Raw genomic sequence first — 7477 nt, 5'->3', positions numbered from 1 at the left:
AGTATATATATGTACAGAAACCAAGGACCCGATAACCATGTTTGTTGCTCAGAAGCTTTTGAACCGTTAATGCTCTTGATGCACTGTCTGCAGGATTCTGTGAGGTGTGTATGTAATAGATAAGATACTTTATTGCGGTATGCAGAGGGTGACTGACATCATCCATGATGCTCAGTAGTTTTTCCACAGTCCTCTTCTCTGCCACTGTCACCAGAGAGTCCAGTTTCATTCCGATCGTAGAGCCCCCCAACCCCCCCAGCACACTACGATGTAGAACAGAACACCGGCAACCACAGACTGGTAGTACATCCACAAGAGTTTCTTACAAATGTTGAAGGAGTGCAGCCTCCTCAGGAAGTACAGCCTGCTCTGTCCTTTCCTGTACAAGTGGTCCGTGTTAACAGTCCAGTCCAGCTTGTTGTCCACCCACACCCCGAGGTACTTGAATGAGTCCACGGTCTGTATCTCGACTCCCTTGATCAGAATAGGTTGTGACCTTGTACTCGACTTCCCAAAGTCAATGACCAGCTCCTTGGTTTTGACGGGTTGTGCTGTAACAGGTTCTTGTAGCACCAGGCAGCAAAGTCCGTTACCAGGCTCCGAAACTCCTCCTCTCTGCCGTCCCTGATGCACCCGACGATGGCTGTGTCATCCGCGAACTTCTGGATATGACACAGCTCCGAGATGTAGCAGAAGTCAGCGGTGTACAGGGTGAAGAGAAGAGGGGCCAGCACAGTGTCAGACTTGATGTCCTTCAGTCTGACGTACTGTGGCCTATCGGTGAGGTAGTTTGAAATCCAGGCAACCAGGCAGGGGTCCACTCGCATTCTGTCCAGCTTGTTCTGGAGAAGGCGGGGCTGGATACTATTAAAGGCACTCGAGAAGTCCAGGAACAGGATCTTCACAGTGCCATTTCCCTTATCCAGGTGTGAGTGGGCTCGGTGCAGCAGGTAATGCCATTGTGTTTGATCTGATGCTCCTTTGATCACAGACATCCTGTTGGCCACAAATGTTCTGAATCACTTGGTTTCGTTGTTTATGTATTTCCGGATTGTGGTGCTGTCTGTCCACAAACATGACATTTCCAACTGAAGCTGTGTTGATGGACGTCTGCAGTTCTTAAGGCATAACATGCGCAGCTGGGTGATGACACTGCTCCAAATAAATGCACAGTCATCCGAAACTCAGCGACATCTTTACTTAAATCTCCGTTGGGCCACCATAAGAATTGAAGAAAGTCTTTGTCTTCCTTGGCCACCTTGAAATGGTAAAACATGGACTTTGTCAGGCATGAAGGTAATAGGTTCCTGTCAGAACCATAGAAGCACCCCCACCAGGGAACTTGTAAGGTTTGGGCCCTGTAACAGTTGATCGTTTAATGATGTACCTTTAAACCCCAATCAAAGACGACTCAACTTTTTCTTCCGTGATTGGTAGACAACGTGATGGGGTATGTAGAACACATTGACTTCACCTGCACGCAACTCGTCCTGAGGAACCCTTTCAGCAAATCCATGGTTGATGACATCATCAAGAAACTGTGTATTCCTGGTGAAATTTCCAATTTCTTTCCATTTGTTGTTTCAAAGAAGTGAGACGCTGTAAAGCGACACAGCGATTGTTTGGTAAATACACCTCATCGGTTTTGAATGGCAGCTTCAAACTGTAGCGTCTATCCTGTAACTTCACAGATTCCTCCATGATTTTAATGAATCTTGCCTCCCCTCTCAACATTTCCACTTTGTCTTCTGCTGAAAACAAAGTTTTGTTGTACTTGTGCAATGACAATAAAGACCTATCCTATCCTTTTCATTGAAGTCATGCTCATACTTCCTCTTCAGTAGCAGCTCCAATGACTCCACAGACACTTGATTCACTAAGACAGAATCATTGTTATCTTCACAGAGTTTATCAGTGCCACTAACAACCCACCCCAGTAGGGTTTTGATGGCAAAAGGGCCATCTATTTGACTATTAACAACCTCTCATGGTTCCAATAGTTGAGAAGTGTTAGTTCCAATTAACAACTCCACCTCAGCAGGAATCTCTGGGATGTCAATGAGACCACTTCCTGAGAAAGTCAGTTTGGATTTTGTTTGTTGCATTCACTGGCATTGTCTTTTGAGTGTAAGCATCAGGAAAACTGTTAATACCTTTCTCCATTAAGGTTTGACACTTCCAGGCCGATTGACACAGATGTTTTGGTAACCATTGTTAACAGCCATATTTTTGATCTTTTCCATTATGGTTCGACTTTCTCATGAGACCTTCAGTACAACATGTAGATGTTGATCCATTGTCCAGGAATGCATAGGTTTTAATGCTTTTATTGCCTTCTCTTGCTTTCACCTGAACTGGTAGGATTGACAGCGTTCCATTGCTTCCGGTCCCTGACAACAGAACTTTCCTCCAGAAGGTCTTATCTTTGTCCATGTGATGTCAGATGAAACAAAAATTGAGCTGTTTGGCCACAATACCCAGCTATATGTTTGGAGGAGAAAAGGCGAGGTCTTTAATCCCAGGAACACCAGACCTACCGTCAAGCATGGTGGTGGTAGTATTATGCTCTGGGCCTGTTTTGCTGCCAATGGAAATGGTGCTTTAAGTGGGACAATGAAAAAGGAGGATTACCTCCAAATTCTTCCGGACAACCTAAAATCAATAGCCCGGAGGTTGGGTCTTGGGCACAGTTGGGTGTTCCAACAGGACAATGACCCCAAACACACGTCAAAAGTGGTAAAGGAATGGCTACATCAGGATGAAATAAAGGTTTTAGAATGGCCTTCCCAAAATCCTGACTTAAACGTGTGGACAATGCTAAAGAAACAAGGAAACAAAGGAATGGCTAAATGAGGCTATCCTTCTCAATGGTTAGAGTGTCCACCCTAACATCAGTAGGCTGTGAGTTCAAAGACTAAAAAAAAATGGGGGTGAACAAGTGGGTGGGTCAAATGCAGAGGACAAATTTCATCACACCTAGTGTGTGTGTGACAATCATTGGTACTTTAACTTTAACTTTAGAATTAAGGTTTTAGAATGGCCTTCCCAAAGTCCTGACTGAACGTGTGGACAATGCTGAAGAAACAAGTCCATGTCAGAAAACCAACAAATTTAGCAGAACTGCACCAATTTTGTCAAGAGGAGTGGTCAAAAATTCAAGCAGAAGCTTGCCAGAAGCTTGTGGGTGGCTACCAAAAGCGCCTTATTGCAGGGAAACTTACCAAGGGACATGTAGCCAAATATTAACATTGCTGTATGTATACTTTTGACCCAGCAGATTTGGTCACATTTTCAGTAGACCCATAATAAATTCATAAAAGAACCAAACTTCATGAATGTTTTTTGTGACCAACAAGCATGTGCTCCAATTACTCTATCACAAAAAAATAAGAGTTGTAGAAATTATTGGAAACTCAAGCTGAGATAGGCTCCAGCACCCCCCGCGACCCCAAAGGGAATAAGCGGTAGAAAATGGATGGATGGATGGAAGACAGCCATGACATGATGTTCTTTACAAGTGTATGTAAACTTTTGACCACGACTGTATGTAAGCAACTTTGGACAAGATTTCTTGGGCGCCCCCTGGTGTACCTTTCTGGATAGTACAGGCAATCTCCTTTTAATGCACTTTATCCTGCACACAATGTTTGAATGCATTCATGAAAAGATTGAATTTCAAAGGATCACCATCAAAAACGGGTATTTCTCTCGGTGGAAGTTGACTTGCATTTTGTTGTTTTATTAGTAATTCTGATATTTCATTTTGTCTTTGCAGACTGTTGGTGCCATTAAGTTGTGCATCTGAACTCTCCCTCCTTATAGCAGGTAAGTGTTCAGGTTTGACAGGTATGAGGATGCTTGCCTTTCACCAGGAAGTCGAATCCTTTATTTTGCTTTTTCAAAATAAGACTCCATTCTATCTTGCTCTGAATATGCTCGTAACGCTGATATTTCGGCATCTGAAGGTTCAATCTGTGTTTCAACCATTTTGTCTGTTCCACATGCTTGGTATTTTGCAACACTGTGAGAAAATTCATTCACACTCAAAAGTTTTGCTTTGAACCAAATTGTGTGTTTTTCTTTCTCTTCTACAGGCAACAACTCAAGCAGTTCGTTATGTACATTTTTTGCATCACTAATCAACTCCTGATACACACCGAAATGTTGGTTGTCATCTTCATGACCAGGTTCACTCATCAACCTTTGTATTGTATTTTATATTCATAAATGTAAGTTTCTCAATACCCGACCTGTTTTTGTGCCTTTAAAAAAGAATTAGAACTTTACTTTAAAACGCTCTCTACCTCCAACAACCAAAAAGCTGTGAAAACTATGATGCTGTGCTCCAAATTTGGATTATTTACGGAACTTGTGTGAGCCTTAGGCTTTACATTTTGTTACATAGATATATTTTGTTACTTATCCATCCTAGTCACGTCCGTTGTGTCCTTGGGCAAGACACTTCACCCCTTGCTCCTGATGGCTGCTGGTTAGCGCCTTGCATGGCAGCTCCCGCCATCAGTGTGTGAATGTGTGTGTGAATGGGTGAATGTGGAAATACTGTCAAAGCGCTTTGAGTACCTTGAAGGTAGAAAAGCGCTATACAAGTATAACCCATTTATCATTTATATAACAAACATGGCGCGCTTCCGCAAGTAGGCGGCGCCTAAAGTGATAACCAATGAAGGCACCGTCTGGAACCAGTAAGAACCTTCTCTTTCCGGTCACATGACTGAGTTTCAGCTTCGACACAAAACTATTATAGACAAACAGTATTTAAGTACCCTATTACTTTTGAAAACACAGTATTTAAGTACCCTATTGCTTTTGAAAACACAGTATTTAAGTACCCTATTGTTTTTGAAAACACAGTATTTAAGTACCCTATTGCTTTTGAAAACACTGTATTTAGGTACCCTATTGCTTTTGAAAACACAGTATTTAAGTACTCTATTGCTTTTGAAACACAGTATTTAAGTACACTATTGCTTCTGAAAACACCGTTTTAAAGTACCCTATTAATTTTGAAAACACACTATATAAGTACACTATTGCATTTGAAAACAGTATTTAAGTACCCTATTGCTTTTGAAAACACAGTATATAAGTACCCTATTGCTTTTGAAAACACAGTATGTAAGTACCCTATTACTTTTGAAAACACAGTATTTAAGTACCCTATTACTTTTGAAAACACAGTATTTAAGTACCCTATTACTTTTGAAAACACAGTATTTGAGTACCCTATTACTTATGAAAACACAGCATTTAAGTACCCTATTGCTTTTGAAAACACACTATTTAAGTACCCGATTACTTTTTAAAACACAACATTTAAGTACCCTATTACTTTTGAAAACACAGTATTTAAGTACCCTATTGCTTTTGAAAACACAGTATTTAAGTACCCTATTGTTTTTGAAAACACAGTATTTAAGTACCCTATTGCTTTTGAAAACACTGTATTTAGGTACCCTATTGCTTTTGAAAACACAGTATTTAAGTACCCTATTGCTTTTGAAAACACAGTATTTAAGTACTCTATTGCTTTTGAAACACAGTATTTAAGTACACTATTGCTTCTGAAAACACCGTTTTAAAGTACCCTATTAATTTTGAAAACACACTATATAAGTACACTATTGCATTTGAAAACAGTATTTAAGTACCCTATTGCTTTTGAAAACACAGTATATAAGTACCGGTACCCTATTGCTTTTGAAAACACAGTATGTAAGTACCCTATTACTTTTGAAAACACAGTATTTAAGTACCCTATTACTTTTGAAAACACAGTATTTAAGTACCCTATTACTTTTGAAAACACAGTATTTGAGTACCCTATTACTTATGAAAACACAGCATTTAAGTACCCTATTGCTTTTGAAAACACACTATTTAAGTACCCGATTACTTTTTAAAACACAACATTTAAGTACCCTATTACTTTTGAAAACACATTATTTAAGTACCCTATTACTTGTGAAAACACAGTATTTAAGTACCCTATTGCTTTTGAAAACACACTGTTAGAGCCATTTACTGTTTCTGTCCGTCAAATGTATGACGTCATTAAAGGGGTTGGCTCAAGGCCAAGTGCCAGTCTACTTAGGGAGGGGCTGGGATCTTGCTCAGGTGTTGCTGAGTGGAGGCGCAACAGTTTTTGACTGTGCCAGGCTTTGATTTGTTTGCTCCCGTTTATTTTTCGGTTTTGTTACAAAGTAAGTTTGATTTATGTGGCTGTATGTTAATAAATATTTTTGTTAAACATGGACACAATTCTGGACATCAATTATTAGCCAGCCGCACACGTCTAAACTAGCTTCAGTTTTATTCGGCAACCAGTAGCAGTAATAGTTTAGGACTTTACCGCTACACACACTATTTAAGTACCCTATAACTTTTGAAAACAGTATTTAAGTACCCTATTGCTTTTGAAAACACACTATTTAAGTACCCGATTACTTTTTAAAACACAGCATTTAAGTACCCTATTACTTTTGAAAACACACTATTTAAGTACCCTATTGCTTTTGAAAACACACTATTTAAGTCCCTATTGCTTTTGAAAACACAGTATTTAAGTACCCTATTGCTTTTGAAAACAGTATTTAAGTACCCTATTACTTTTGAAAACACAGCATTTAAGTACCCTATTACTTATGAAAACACAGCATTTATGTACCCTATTGCTTTTGAAAACACACTATTTAAGTACCCGATTACTTTTTAAAACACAGCATTTAAGTACACTATTGCTTTTGAAAACACACTATTTAAGTACCCTATTGCTTTTGAAAACACACTATTTAAGTACCCTATTACTTTGTATTGTATTTTATATTCATAAATGTACGTTTCTAAATACCTGACCTGTTTTTTGTTCCTTTTAAAAAAGTTAAAGTACCAATGATTGTCACACACACACTAGGTGTGGCGAAAATATTCTCTGCATTTGACCCATCACCCTTGATCACCCCCTGGGAGGTGAGGGGAGCAGTGAGCAGCAGCAGTGGCCACGCCCGGGAATCATTTTTGGTGATTTAACCCCCAATTCCAACCCTTGATGCTGAGTGCCAGGCAGGGAGGTAATGGGTCCCATTTTTAGTCTTTGGTTTGAACTCACAACTTACCGATCTCAGGGCGGACACTCTAAACACAAGGCCACAGCAGTTAGAACTTTACTTTAAAACGCTCTCTAACTCTATCAACCAAAAAGCTGTGAAAACTATGATGCTGTGCTCCAAATTTGGATTATTTACGGAACTTGTGTGAGCCTTTGGCTTTACATTTTGTTACTTATATATATTTTGCATTCTATTTTAGTTGCTTTATTGAGTTTACAACCCCCTGGCGCTGTTTTGTACTGTTTTTGTACGGTTTCTGTACTTGTTTTGATTATTATTGTCTCCTGATTGTATGTAAATGTTGCATGTTATAAATAAAGGTTTATAAAAAAAAAATAAAAACGTTGTAT

This window comes from Nerophis lumbriciformis, linkage group LG24 (assembly GCF_033978685.3).
Source record: "Nerophis lumbriciformis linkage group LG24, RoL_Nlum_v2.1, whole genome shotgun sequence".
In the NCBI taxonomy this organism is placed as follows: Eukaryota; Metazoa; Chordata; class Actinopteri; order Syngnathiformes; family Syngnathidae; genus Nerophis; species Nerophis lumbriciformis.
Note: the sequence above shows the minus strand (reverse complement) of the source record.